We start from the raw sequence: 16,572 nt of genomic DNA on the forward strand, positions 1-16,572 counted from the left end.
CCAAGTAATATTGAAATCAGATAAAAACTGTAGGAGGAGTAGCATTTTGAAAGTATTTCACGGAAATTTCTATTTTTAGTAACCATGGCAACACCGTTCATCGAAATCAAAAACCGATACACAGAATTATGTATCTTAGTGTAGTCTACTTGTGTGCCAAGTTATATTGAAATCAGACCAAAACTGTAGGAGGAGTAGCATTTTGAAAGTATTTCACAGAAATTTCTATTTTTAGTAACCATGGCAACACCGTTCATCGAAATCAAAAACCGATACACAGAATTATGTATCTTAGTGTAGTCTACTTGTGTGCCAAGTTATACTGAAATCAGACCAAAACTGTAGGAGGAGTAGCATTTTGAAAAATTGTTTACAGACGGACGGACAGACAGACAGACAGACGGACGGACACCTTACTATCGCATAAGCTCTTCTGGTCTCTGACCAGTAGAGCTAAAAAAGAGAAGAATAAATTTCCTCATGTAATTTCATTCAAATTTTGTATCAATTCTTTTATGAGACTTAATTTATGTCTGTTCATGCAAAAGCAATTCTTGCTTGTGTTCAACTTTTCATTACAAAATGATAAAGAACCTTACTTTGTGATAGCAATGTATATGCAAGTATAAAATGCATTTTCTTAGTGGGCATTGTCAATTCTTAGTGGGCATTGTCAATTAATGATGGTTTCTGAAATACCTACCCCTTCACGCAGGTATAATATATTTGGCAAGTCCCCCACTTTCACTTTGAAGTTGTTTTTTAGTTCATAAATGTGCGGGCAACTGGGGTTAGGGCAGTTGGTGGGTGTGCGACACTCCAAGTGGAAAACGGGGGGGGGGGGGGGAATTTCAGGATCGACCTCCACGCATATCCAGCTGAAAACGCTCTGAAAAGAATATAAAATAATTACTTAATAATAACTTGCACGACTTGTTGTACTTTGTGTTGATTTGCACTGCATTAATTACTCATTATAATACAATTAACCTTGCAAGTAAGTTAAAAATTTAAATCCAAATCATCAAATCTATTGAGGGCAAACAGGGATTATACCTATAAGATTTATTGAAAGGGCAATTTAAAGCTGAACCCTACTCGTAAATGGGCACCATCACACAGTTATATAAACCATTCAATTAAGTTACACCCAATTGCACACATGAAACTCGACGTGTAGTTTTGATGTGTAGTTTTCCTTTCGTGGTCTTTGGATTTTATGCATTTATTTCTTTTCTATGTACATATTCTATTTCTAAATATTTACACTTTCAACTCTCTTTGTCTGTGATAACATTACATTTTGAAGCCTATAGCCCAATAATTTCATAACAAGAGGCCCATGGGCCTCATAGGTCACCTGAGTATCATGCAACAACTTTCCAACAATTGAATTTGATTCATGTCTTAAACTAGAGGCCATGAAATTTACAATTTTGAAAGAAGCACCATTGCTTATCATAATTATACACTCAGCATGCTAATTTTGGTTACTTAAAACCCAGAGGTAGATCAGAGCAACAAAGAGAAAATGCATTTCCACTGTTAGTGAATTTCATGGCCCCTGGGTCAGGGCTTCTTATGTTAAGGCGGGTCCATAGTTGAGCTCCCCATCCCACAGGAACCACTGACCCTGGGGCCACATCTTTCGAAATTTTGGAAATTTTTAAAAATTTTATTTCATCATGCTGTTGATTAATACCAAAGTGCAAACTTCAAAGCATTAAATTATTTCAGACTATGTTACCCCCCCCCCCCCACCCCAAAGTACCTCTGCCCCAGGGGACAGGAAATAAATCATTTTTGGAAGAAGCAGTTTTTTCATAAATATATACTAAGATCATTGGCATTATACCAAATAACAAAGGAAAAGATTTTCAAAGAATTCAAGCATTTTCACTATATAAACATCAGAGACCCCCACCCCCAAACACAAGAATCTCTAACCCAGGGACCCTGAAATTCAAAAATCTCAAAGAGGCATTCTTCCTCCTCATAACTATGTACATAGTTTATTGGTTAAATGCTCAGGTGCAGAAAAGAAGAGTTTTAAAGAATTTATGCATTTTCACTATATATTCAATAAAGCCTCACCCTAACGCCAGAATCCCCAACCCAGGGGCAATGAAATTCACAATTTTTGAAGAGGTAGCTTTATTCAACATAATTAAGTACTTATGTAATTATGTGGTTAGTTTATATAATACTCAGGAGCAAAGAAGAAAATTTTCAAAGAAATAATTCATTTTTACTATATAATCTATATAGCCCCGCCCTAGCACTAGAACCCCTGACCCTGGGGCCATGAAATTCACAATTTTGGAAGAGACAGCCTTATTCAACATAGCCATGCACTTGATTAGTTTATCTAATGCCCATGAACAGAGAAGAAGAATTTCAAAGAATTTATGCAATTTCACTATATAATCTATATAGCCCCACCCTACTACTAGAACCCCTGACCCTGGGGCCATTAAATTCACAATTTGAGAAGAGGCAGTCTTATTCAACATAACTATACACTTGGTTTGTTTATTTTAAATGCCCACAAACAGAAAAGAAGATTTTCAAAGAATTTATGCATTTTCACTATATAATCTATATAGCCCCGCCCTAGCACTAGAGCCCCTGACCCTGGGGCCATGAAATTCACAATTTTGGAAAAGGCGGTCATTTTCAACTTACCTTTGCACTTGGTTAGTTTATTTAATGCTCACAAACAGAAAAGAAGAATTTCAAAGAAATAATGCATTTTCACTATATAACCTGTTTAGCCCCGCCCTAGCACAAGAACCCCTGACCCTGGGGCCATAAATTTCACAATTTTGGTAGAGAACTCAATGCTGATTACGATCATACCAACAGTTTAACTACTTGATGTCCAGGAGTAAAGAAGAAGATTTTTAAAGATTGCACTAATTTTAGTGGTTTTTGACCAACTTCCCAGGCCCCAGGGGGACAGGGACCGTGAAATTCACAATTTTTGTTCCCCTTCACCCATACATGCTATATGCCAAATTTGGTTGAAATTGGTTCAGTGGTTTCAGAGAAGAAGCTAAAAATGTTCAAATGTTAACACACGACGACGGACGAAAACAGATAGCAATAGGTCACCTGAGTTTATCCATTTAGCATAACATTTGATAATTTCATCGCGACCAAGTAACACAGCGAGGCAAGTGGTACATCCACACAGGTGAGACCTCTACAGCAAAATACTTAAAACTGTAAGAGGTCTGCGGCTTATATTTGGGCTGTAGAGATAGTGGCGATGAAATAGATATACGGCTGTCAATACCTATTTACGAACAGTGTTACGCTTTAATTAATTATATGAACTTATTAAACTCTTCATTATTCACAGGCATTGCTCATCAATGTGTATGAAAGTGAAACTTAAAAACCATATATATTCTCTGGTATTTATTTTGTAAATTAATATAAAACTTTTTCTTCTTACACTGATGATAACAATTTGCGTACCTGTCAAACTTAAAGATTCCATATGTGGATCTTCAGCCCATCATGTTAAAAAGTGTGATGTGTATTAGCTTGAACCCCCTCCATTCTATTTGACATACCTTTACTGTATCATTCAGTTTGAATGGCCTGTTAATTGCAAGACCCCCATGGCTCTCGTACACAACGCAGAGTTGAACCTGGGGCTCATCTTTGGTTGGAAAGTATAGGAATGAACTCTGTGCGAACTTCAAAAAGAAATCTATAGTTTAGTTTGAAATAAGTCCAACATAAAACATTTATAATTTCTTCTTTTTTTTGAGGGGGGGGGATATTTTTACCATAATTAAATTTTATAAACATTTAGAATTGAAATAAATGAAAATTAATTATCCATTACAGTTTGACAGCTCCACTGATTCTTCTGCTTGGATAATCAAAAATTAATTTTCAAAACCTTGTACATATTAAGACATTTGAAAGAAAAGCCAACCAACATTGACAAATACTAGAAAAGCATTTGAGAAATGCCTGCAATTTTCTAGAAGATATAAACTTCTGTATTTCACATGTCAAGTTTCTTCCATGAATAGCACCTAATTATTGTGATCTTTACTGTTTTCCAGGATAGAGGGATCATTTTATCATGTTGTCTTGATTCAGAAGATAAAGTTTTTTCCTTTTAATTAGTTTCATTATTTTTATCAAAAACAGACTTAATTCAAAAATGAATCTTAAACATATTTTACAATACTTTTCAATTGATATCATTATGATCATAAAAAAATTGCTTGACAACTGAAATATCACACCATATCTAATGACTAGTTTATAGTTTGCACAAATGCATGGAAACATGATTTACTACTAGCACAGTAACAGTATAAACTTTGTATTTTAATTCTTATGAGCTGGACACACACAGTACAAACCATCATCATCATCTCTCTGTATAAATAGATAAACATTATGTGTATTCTAAATTTTGAAAGCTTTATGGAATCATATACAGGAAACTCTTGATGGCTCAAAGTTCTTGATCGCTCGAAATGAGTCTAGGGTCCTGTTATTCATAATCTATTGTTTTTTACTATTGATACCTTGAAGTGGCTGTGTACAGGCAAGCGTCACCTAATTAACACCTACTAGGTCATTTAAATGGCCCCAGGCGTTAGACACGGGACCAGAGTAATGGGTTGTTTATTCAGGTGACACTGTCATGCTTGATCATACCTTTACCTAATCTAAAATTAACACCGACTGTCTTACGATAATTTGGAGAAGCAGTAACACCCACATTTCTACCATTCATGTAAAACACCTTGAATTAAGTACACATGTACCTTTATAAAGTTTAAACATAGGTAATCACAGATTACAAAGCTCACCGAGACGAGGCATCACCTTTATGAAGGGGAAGCATCACCTTTTTGAGACCAACTTTATCATATTATATAAAAATCATTGTTAATGATCTTGGATATTCATGGATACTGTTTTGACACAATATCGTATTGTCATATGTTAAAAAATTGCATGATAACCATATGTTCATTTTATAGTATTATAAGATTCAATGTTTATCAATACAATAATATAAAATACGATTTTGCATCCTATGATACAATTTATATCATATTATACAATATAATACTGTTATAAATAATGATCCAATATGATATTGTAACATATGATATGACATTGTATCCTATTGTATACATTATTGTATTTGATCACATAATACAATTTATATCATTATTTATTATACAATATAGTATTATATGATACAATATCATATCACATAATACATCACAATATTGTAACATATGATATTAAATTGTATAATATAGTATGATATTATATCATATTTGATACATTATATGATATTGTATCAATTGATACAATATAATTTGATACAACATTGTATCATATCATATGATACAATATCATGTGATATTATACAATTATGGACTCTTTTGGTGTTGAATATGGTTTGTTATTCACCAAAAAAAATATTCATATTGACCGAGGCGAAGCTGAGGTCAATATGGATATTTTTCTGGTGAATAACAAACCATATTCAACACCAAAAGAGTCCATAACTGTTTTATTATATAGTCGGGATTTGAATAGATAAGACATTGAAGGCTGTTTGACAACACCATTTTCATTTGCGATATTCCAATGTTGAAAATAAAAAAAACATCTCCAGATTACTGTTTGTAACCTTTTTGATGAAATGTTTTGAAACTCATAATGTAAGGATATATTAGTAGTATAAACAAGATGACATGGTCATTATAGCAAGATCTCACGCGCATGCACGTGCGCTTCGCTCTGATTGGGTGAAACTAAAGTCTCAATATCTGTTTTGTTTTACGTCATAATCATTTGAAATTTTGAACTTAGTCACACATTATGAAGGTCTACAGCATGATATATAAGAATGTTCATGAAAGCACGTACATGCACGTGTGCTGGCAAGAGCGCGCACGTGCAACATGTGAAATTTCTAATATAATGAATGAAGCCTTAACTTTTCTATTTCTTGATGGAATTTTTTGAAACTCACAATGTATGGATATATTAGTAGTATCAAGAAGATTACGTGGTCAAAATAGCAAGATCTTACGCGCATGCACGTGTGCTTCGCTCTGATTGACTGAAACTAAATTCTCAATATCTTTCTTGTTTTACGTCATAATTCTTTGAAATTTTGAACATAGTCATACATTATGAAGATCTACAGCATGAAATATAAGAATTATCATAAAACATGTTAATTTACGTGTGCTGCAATCTGATTGGCTGAAACTTTAGATGCCTATAACTTTGTTGTTTCTCAACAGAACAGGATGAAATTTAGAATATGAATAGAAATAATGAATTCCTACATGATACTACTATCAAGATTGAATGCAAGGGCGTGCTTGCATGTATTTGCGCAAGTGCAATGCGAAAAATGAACAATGCATTTGAAAAACGGTAACATTTATATTTTTATGACTTTTTATTGATTCTTAGCTATATTATAGAATATAAAGATATGTTAATAGTTTAGACAACATGCAATGATCACCTTGCATGTGTATGCACGTGCGTTTGCGTGCAATGCGTTTAATGACAAAAAATATCATTGTAGCTTTTAAATTTTTTTTTTATGAAATCCTGCGATAACTGAGCATCTTAAAAAAAAAGTTTTAAAGGAAATTGGCACAAAAAGGGAGTTGGGGAGCGTTTGGGGAACATCTGTAACGGTCCCCGTTACAATTAGAACTAGTTTATATTATAGTTAAATCAACTATGCAAGTTTGAAATAGTACAGTACTATTACCTATAAAACATGTGACCTGTTCCAAAAAACAAAACCTCATCCAGCATCCGAAACCTATGGCTCAGATTCAGCATTCATGCCTGTCAGGTGCATCAGTATCATAAGACGCATCATCCATGCAAGTTTGGTGAAGTTAGGACCAGTAATAACTAAGATATAATCATCAGAGGGCACCTGCTCCCAAAACTTTAACCAGCTCCAAAAACCTTAACCTCCTCCAGCATCCGAAACCTATGGCTCAGATTCAGCATTCAAGCCTGTCTGGTGCATCAGTATCATAAGACGCACCATCCATGCAAGTTTGGTGAAGTTAGGACCAGTAGTAACTTAGAAATTGCTATCAAAGGGCACCTGCACCAAAAATTTTAACCTGCTCCAAAAACCTTAACCTGCTCCAGCATCTGAAATTCATGGCCCAGATTCAGCATCCAAGTCTTTCAAGTCCATAAGTAGGTCCAGATGCATCATCCATGCAAGTTTGGTGAAGATAGGACAAGTTATAACTTAGATACTGGACCTGCAACAAAAACTTTAACCAGGTCCGGACACTGATGCCGACGCCAGGGGTATAGCATAAGCTCCCCCCGACTTCGTCTCGGTGAGCTAAAAATTAAAAAAAATAACTACCTTATTCTCATCTGTACATTTGCCTTCATCTGTGTCCTTTAATGGTAAAGTAAGGGACAAAATTTAACATGTGAATATTAATGTTTCATAAATAAGCATAAGCTTCTGACTTGCTTCGCTATACATAAGTGTGGATCGAATCAGAGACTCTTGACTTTGAAAGATGAAATGTACATTCATAATGTCACACATACCGTTACAGGAATGTCTGGCAGATCTGAACTGTCATTCTTAATCTGCAAAATTGGAATAGGTAAATCCATTATCTGTCTTCTTTTACAGGTATATGAATTTAAACATATAGCATGCTTTTCCAGATAAGAGTGAATACGAACAACTTTAAATCTAAAAGACAGCGAAAAATTTCATATATTAACATTTATTTATTTGTATTATCCAAACATTAGTGGTTTGTTGGGCTACATAACATTTAAACTTGATCCAGGGATTGTATACATTAAGTTTAAATTGCTCAAGGCACCATACACCCCTCCCACTGAACAAGATGTCCATTGGCCACACCGCTCACCTGAGCAACAAAAGCCATTATATAATCAGCTTTATGGAGTCAAACATAAATCTGGACAATGAAGTAAAAGATGCTTGTATAAATGAGTTTTCTCATTTCACTCTAGATATTTTTATGTTCAACATATAGCCCCTATTGGATCAAAATGATTTCATTGTAGTATCACATTAGTTTTAAAGAAATGATTTTGAAAGATTTTTTTCTACGTAAAATTTTGACCCTCCATTGCGGACTCAACTTGAACTCAACACTACCTGGGAATGCTTTCACACAAGTAACAGCATTTCTGACCTATAAGTTTTAAAGAAAATATTTTCTGAAGATTTTTCAATCATCATATATTTTTATGTAAAAATTTGACGCACCCTACCAATGGGTAATTGTTTAATTGAACTTGAATAATGATATAAACACTTTGTTACCATGGAATGGGAATGGAGCGTTGGCATATCTTCAGTGTCAGATGCTACATGTACCTATATTAATGTAAAAATATAGGAACTCAACATCAAATCAAACCCAAAAGGTCAACTAATAAAGACTGCAAAAAAACTATAAACTGTTTAAGCAAAACATCACTAATGGTTATAAAAACTGACAAAGGTTTAGAGGCTTTAAAATTATGCATTAACATTTTCATGCTTATGCGCCTCTGAAAGTCTAACCTCTTGTCATAACATCACTTAAACATAAAACGCAATGGTTTTAATAGGCTGCATAAAAATGTGGTTTTATGGAAATTATTAATTTACCCGTTTAGATCGTTTTCTTTCAGGTGTACTAGTCTGTGGCAAATTTTCTGTCTTCTTTTTTCTTTTCTTAAAAAAATAACAATTTTATTAAATCAATCAAGAAGTCAATAATTGATTGATAAAAGCATGAATGGAATTAAAATATACTTGTATATAGATGAAACATTCTATCTAATATAAAACAAATCCTTGCACAAAATATTATAAGTGAAACTCACAGGCTCTTCAAACTCGTCCTCTGAAGAATCAGACAGTATGATATCCAGACTTCTCTGCTTCTGTTAAAAATCTAAAGCATAATCAACCTAGTTTTTCTTGATGTGATAAATTGATAATAATTCCAAGGTAACACTTTGTTACCTTGGAATGAGAATGGAGCATTTGCATTTCATCATTATTAACAGATGCTACATGTACCTATATTAATGTAAAAATATAGGAACTCAACATCAAATCAAACCCAAAAGGCCAATTAATAAAGACTGCAAAAATGCTAGAAACTGTTAAACCAATACATCACAAATGGCAATCAAAACTGACAAAGGCTTTAAGGCCCTTTTGCATCACAATTATATACATGTACCGGTATATTCCTCAGAGAGCCAATCTAGATGTGAATCTAACATACTTCATTTTACGAGGTCGGTTTGTGTATTCTGGAGAAAGTCTGAGGCAAGTAAAGAGACAATATGGGTAGTAAATTGCATGAAGAATTTACTGGTACTATTTTTTTTCAAAGATTTTTCATATAAATCAGTCCAAAACTAGGCACATTTTGTGCACAATAAATACACAATTTTTCAATTGAGGCACTAAAGCCCCAAGGTCATGCATCCAAAATTTTTCCAGACCGGGAGCTACAAACCTGCAGCTGAAAAATGTGGTTCTTAAAAAAAATTACAATTTTATTAAACCAATCAAGAAGTCAATGATTGATTAATAAAGGCATGAATGGAATAAAAATATACTTGCATATAGATGAAACATTCTATCTATAAAACATGTCCATGCACAAAATATTACAAGTCAAACTCACAGGCTCTTCCAACTCGTCCTCTGAAGAATCAGACAGTATGATATCGTGACGTTTCTGCTTCTGTTAAAAATCAAAAGCATAATCAACCTAGCTTTTCTAGATATGTAAATTAATAACATTTAAATAAATCAAGAAAATTGTACATTTTTGAACTGGCATCTAGATCATCAATAAACTGACTTGGTGGCTGACAATAATCAGATTTAAATAATATTAACATATTGCTCAAGTATTTCTTGGATACAATGATAGCTTTTGGTTTTATAATCTTGTTGTTTCCTATTATATGAAGCCATATATTGAGATATGGCATCAAACATTCATTAAAGGCAACCTTTGAGTGTGACATGATAATGATTCGGAGTAATGATCCATTCTTTCAGGTGAATTAATGTGAACCAGATTGGCATTAACCAGAGGGGAAAGAAACATGCTAAGGACAATGTCATCACAAAGAGATATGCTATAACCTTGAACTTTAACTGTAAATTCTGTAAAAGGTCATAGCAAATATGGTTTAATGTTAATGTTTGCATATCTAATGACTCCCTCTCCCCCACTAAGACAAGTTATATTGCGCATTAGAAAAAAATAACAATTCAATTTGCCATTTCAAACCACCAAATGAATAGACATATAGATTATCATGTGGCATTTTTTATATTTCATCCTATATTGGTGAGATGTTGGCAAAAGACTAATGCCCCCTCCCTTAAAGACCTCTGCAAAGAAAATGAAAGGAAACAGCAAATACATGTAATTGGAATATTTTTAAGTCCAAAGGGGCATAACTCTTTCAAAAATTGCTCATTTGTACCCAAAATCAAACTCCACTTAGATATTAGTACATGTATATCAAATTTCCGTATGTACAACCTCTGCAAAGTAAATGAACAGTCACTGTTGGTAGATCGACCTACAGACAGACGAACAGCAGCAGAGCAATATGTTCTCCCTTCTTCCAAGGAGATAATAAAAATGCCTTGTCCAATTTTTATGAAACCATTTTACACCATAAAATCAGATTACTTATTAATCTGTCTCGTCCATTTCGTAAAGCATATGTATGAGTTCTAAATCATAGTCGTCAATTTCAATTTCATAATCGCGTTTACTTTTAACTGGACATAATTCCACATCTAAATGTACGGTGCTGATGCCGTCAGATAAAACTCTGCTTTTGCAGTAAAAGTACGAAAACCCATTCCTCGCTTGACGGTATGTACAAATTTCGTTATTGTGTAATTTAAACCCCATATTTAAACTTGATGATGATTTCTGGGTTTTTAGGACGTTTCTAAAAGTAGTTAAGGGAGCTTTCACCCTTTTCTTTGAAATACCTTTGCAGGAGAATTTCGATTTATTAACAATTCTGTCATTTACGCGTTTTCTGTGTATAAATTTGTTACATTTGGCTTTGCTAAGTAAGCGGTCAGTCGTAATTCTGGTATTAGACTGCTTCACTCGTTCTCGAGTCGAAACAATGTAGGTCTTTGAACATAAACCAATGATTTCGTCTCCCTCGTATTCAATTTTAAAAAAGACCTGGAGTCCTGCGATCGTGTTTGGCATGAGCCTTGCACCAAAGAGATATATTTTAGCAACATAATTTCAATGAACATGAATAAACTCGCATTAAAACACAAGAGGCCCAAGGGCCTTAACGGTCACCTGAGTATAATACAACAATTTAGAGGATCCATAGAGTATAAAATGAACTGAAAGGTGAAGCTTTGTTGCCCAAAAGCAAGAAAAATAGAGTGATCAGGATCAACAAAATAATTAGTCTAGTTTTCATTAACAGTTCATAAATTAGGTTCAAATCTGTCCCCCATTTATCACTATCACCATACAGTATATTAACAAATTATCAGTGATTCTGAACTATTTTAATTCCTTGATGAAATCTCTTACATTGGACTCTTTTGGTCTTTGATGAACATTAAATTAGACAAGTTATTTTTGTCTCATTTTTTATTTATCTATTACTTACAAGTCTACCTAATCATTTAAACTATAGTTTATGTATTATACAATAAAAAATCTTGCATAACTCTCCTATTCCATTAACCTTTCAAGTACATTATTTACAGTGATTAATTATCAAAAGTAAATGGCAGAGGGGAATAACTCCTCTTAGTTGAATACCAATTAATAAAGCCCTGGCCAGGACCAGAACACTTGACCAAATGGTCCAGATGTTCAAAAATCTTTATTAAAACTTTTACTCTTTTTGCCTGTGATATGACCAGGTGCAGAGAAGATTTTCCAAAAAAAATAATGCATTTTACTACAGATTCACTATATTATCAATAGAGCCCCCCCCCCTCCCCCTAGCACCAGAACCCCTGACCTTGGGGCCATGACTTTCACAATTTTGGTAGAGTCACCCTTGCTTATCATAACTATGTATTCAATTTGTTTCAATATTACCCTGGAGTAGAGAAGAAGATTTTCAAAGAAATAATGCACTTTCAATATATGATTCATATAGCCCCGCCCTAGCGCTAGAACCCCTGACCCTGGGGCCATGAATTTCACAATTTTGGTAGAGTCACCCTTGCTTATCATAACTATGTATTCAATTTGTTTCAATAATACCCAGGAGTAGAGAAGAAGATTTTTGCAAAGAAATAATGCACTTTCACTATATGATCTATATAGCCCCACCCTAGCACCAGAATCCCTGACCCTGGGACCATGAATTTCACAATTTTGGAAAAAGTATCCTTGTGCACCATTACTATGCACTTAGTTTGTTTAAATAATACCAAGGAGCAGAGAAGAAGATTTTCAAAGAATTAATGCATTTTCACTATATAATCAATAGAGCCCTGCCCTACCACCAGAACCCCTGACCCAGGGGCCATGAAATTCACAATTTGAAAAAGGCATCAATGCTTATCATAACCATGCACTTAGTTTGTTTATATAATATCCAGGAGCAGAGAAGAAGATTTTCAAAGAATTGATGCATTTTCACTATATAATCAATAGAGCCCCGCTCTAACACCAGAACCCCTAACCCTGGGGCCATGAATTTTACAATTTTGGAAAAATCATCCTTGTGCACTATTATCATGCACTTAGTTTGTTTAAATAATACCCAGGAGCAGAGAAGTAGATTTTCAAAGAATTAATACATTTTCACTATGTAATCAATAGAGCCCCGCCCTTACACCAGAACCCCCGACCCTGGGGCCATGAATTTCACAATTTTGGAAAAGGCATTATTGCTTGTCATAACCATGCACTTGGTTTGTTTAAATAATACCCAGGAGAAGAGAAGAAGATTTTCAAAGAAATAATGCACTTTCACTACATGATCTATATAGCCCCATCCTAGCACCAGAACCCCTGACCCTGGGGCCATGAATTTCACAATTTAGGTAGAGGGCCCAATGCTTATTACAATCATGTAAACAGTTTGACTGCTTGATGTCCAGGAGTAAAGAAGAAGATTTTTAAAGATTGCATCAATTTTGGTGGTTTTAGCCCCACCCCTGGGGCCCCAGGGGGGCAGGGACCATGAAATTCACAATTTTTGTTCCCCTTCACCCAAAGATGCTATATGCCAAAATTAGTTGAAATTGGTTGAGCGGTTCTAGAGAAGAAGTTGAAAATGTTCAAAAGTTTACGCACGACGGACGACGCACGACGACAGACAAAAACGGATAGCAATAGGTCACCTGAGTGACTCAGGTGACCTAAAAATCCAAACCCTGAGAATTCTACCTTTTAAATTTAAAAATAAATATATATATATATATATTCTAAAGCTACTATAACATGTCGGTTACATTACTTATTTACATCACATGAATATTAAAATAATTTAAAACAAGAGAAGAAATAGAATTTTTTCAAGTTATTGCAGATTTGTTTTGTATTTTGGTCTTCAAAATATATGCAATTTTAGAATGGGCTCCATAAAACCTTCCTTTTCCAATATTATATTGTTTCAAAATAGGAGATCAATCAACCAAACTTATCATAAATTTAATAGGACTCGACAAAGTCACTCTAGACCTCTTTACGAGTTACAGTGTACTTAATAAAAATATTATTATGGAAGCATAGAGTACTTTGGTGGTCTTTTAAAGAGAAGTGTGATATTTTTCTCTTAAGGCTCACCTCAATAGGAGTCCCTCGTATGACTCAAGCTATTGTAATCATGACTTAATTATCACGTCACCCATGTGTTTGTGTTTATTATTGGTTCATCAAGGCCAACATTTTTTAATAAAATGATTTACGGGAGCGCCGACTGCAATTTCAGCTAAAACCAAATAAAAATAAAAGTCCCTGTTGTTGATTTTATTTTTTAATTTCCCGCCGATCGTCAATGCAAGTGCACTAAGAAAATAAAATAATATGCAATTAAGTCGGCAATTCTGATTGGCTGCTTTATTGAAAGCCATTATTATTATCCAATCAATTTACGTTTGTTATCAACCGTTTCGGAAGTGTATAAAACGTGCCAACATGGATGCAGTAATGTCAAATTTTACAAAAGCTGAGAATACTTTGTCCTTATACACGATAGTTTTTCCAAGTCAACCATAACTAACAGGAAAATCAATTAGAGTATGTCCAATGAAGAAGTTAAGTTGGAGCACAGGGGCTTGCTCCCGGCATGTAATAATTATTTATTTTAAAAAATCAAATTGTCGGTAATACTAAAACAATAAGTATTACCGTATATGATTTTTTTAATAAATAATTATTACACGCCGGGAGCAAGCCCCTGTGGTTGGAGTTGAAAAAGAAATGATCAGCATAATATTTTACTAGAGGATACGTTGACGGAACTGTCACTTTCGCTATGGGTACCATTTACAGTAGTTCTCGTTTACAATTTTGATACCTGACGTTATGAACGTGATAACAGAATGTAAATCGAAATTGGACGTTCGAATTTTGTGAAGAATAAAATATGACGTATTTTACTTGCATGTATATCCAAGAAACGTTTTCAAACTTGTAACATTTTAAAAAGATCAAATGTAGCACTGTACAGACTGGAAATTCCTAAGTATTTTGTTGTGTGTTAAATAGTTTTAGAATAGATTTAAACAGACACTGCAAACGAAACGGTATTTAATGTGTGAATACTTTCAAGCTCTCAGAAGTTTAATAATATGTATAAACATATGCTGTATTATAAAATACACGTTTAAATCATGACTCTGGGTTTTAAATTATATTGAGATTCTCTTTATAACATTTTCCCCCCATTTTTTGACTTGTTGTTTCATGTTTTTTTCAGTACTCTAAGCATATTGAGGTTCTCATTATAAACTTTTTTTCTTTGGTCATCTTGTTATGGTCATGATGAATATTTTGATAAGAAATTTAGATTTCCCCCTTTTCTCATAAGGGTTTAATAGTCTACGTTAATTTTTGTGTTGCGGTTATCATATTTTAAGTTCCACACCACATATTTGGCAGTTTTTATCGAATAATTAAAAGAAAGAAAATATCAGACACTTTTTCCATTTAAATTTTTTTAGTCGACTGCGTAAAATATGGAATTTTATTTTTATTTATCCCCCCCCCCCCCGAACCAATTTTTCAAAAAAAAAATTCCCGTAAATCATTTAATAAAAAAAAGTTGGCCTAAATCTAAAGAAAGGTAGTCTATAGAGAAATGCAGCAGACGGGCTGCATTACTAATTTAAGAGCACCCTGATGCAACAGTATTTTGTCTTAGGATATATATTGAGACATATTTTTACTTACTTCAACGTCATAGTAGGAATGTATTCATTCACGAGAGCTTTGATCATAGACGAAAAGGTGTTGTCTTTCCTCTTCTCTAGGAAAGTATACTTGAATAGCTTGTTTTGACTTTCTAACCCATTGTTGGTGTTGACAAGAACTCCTTTCCCGTATCTGTAAGCCCATACCCAGCGCTGCAATGATTTACATGAATTAGTGTTTATAATTTCAATCTGTATCAATTCTCAATTGGGGTATTATTTTCAAGGATCTTTAAATACAAGAAAATATTTGAAAAAATATAGAGGCTACAATCATACTTCTTCAACGAGTTGCTTTCATAAATGTTCACATAAATGAATAGGGGGAAAATCCAATTTTTGAAAAGGAATCATTAATGACTGAAGAAACAAAAATTTGAATGAAAGCCATGAAATATTTTGTAATAAAGCAAACCTTCTCTGATAACCATGTCTTCGAAAACCAGTTTCTGAGACGAGTGTTACTACACCACACCTCAGAGTCTTGGAGCTTATGAAGCGCCTCTGTATACTGCTCTTCAGTACAAGCATGGCCACATCTAAGCATACTCAAAGACTCCTTCTTTAGAGCTTGAAACACCATTTTCAAGTTTAGACATCCATCTTTTCCAGCTTTTTTGACGGTGAAAATCACAGATGAACACAAAACTGCTTGTCAATTTGTATAAATAATGTTAACATGGTTTACAAAGAAGTTGATTAATCCATGAACTCAGAAGACTCATATATACAGTACATAATGTCTACAATATTATATTCTTTCTCATTAAGAACAAAAATTACAAAAGAGCTAATGTACTTGTAAATACTTCTTCAATAGCGCATATCTCTCTCTCACAATAATCGGTCATAAAACACTTTGGATTCCAGTTCCAGTTTTGTGGCTTTTCTGGATCTTCATCCACCCAGCGTTTTATGGTACTTAACCCTTCCTTTAATGCATTCTTTGTCTCATGTTGGACAACAAACTTTGCAACTACACTGAATCCCATGTTGGTCTTCACAGCAAGGAAAAATAATGGAAGGGCATATTTAGTGGTCCGATAAGTGGCATCCAAGAGACAGAGGGCATT

General features: G+C 33.9%; 1 pseudogene; it reads right to left on the minus strand.

Annotated features, from left to right (window-relative positions):
- Window positions 1-7,324: 7,324 nt before the first annotated feature.
- LOC133179855 (uncharacterized) lies at window positions 7,325-16,350 on the minus strand (annotated as a pseudogene).
- Between the last annotated feature and the right edge of the window lie 222 nt (window positions 16,351-16,572).

Source organism: Saccostrea echinata, unplaced genomic scaffold (assembly GCF_033153115.1).
Source record: "Saccostrea echinata isolate AGI-Se365-2 ecotype Australia unplaced genomic scaffold, CSIRO_AGI_Sech_v1 ptg000005l, whole genome shotgun sequence".
Lineage (NCBI taxonomy): Eukaryota > Metazoa > Mollusca > Bivalvia > Ostreida > Ostreidae > Saccostrea > Saccostrea echinata.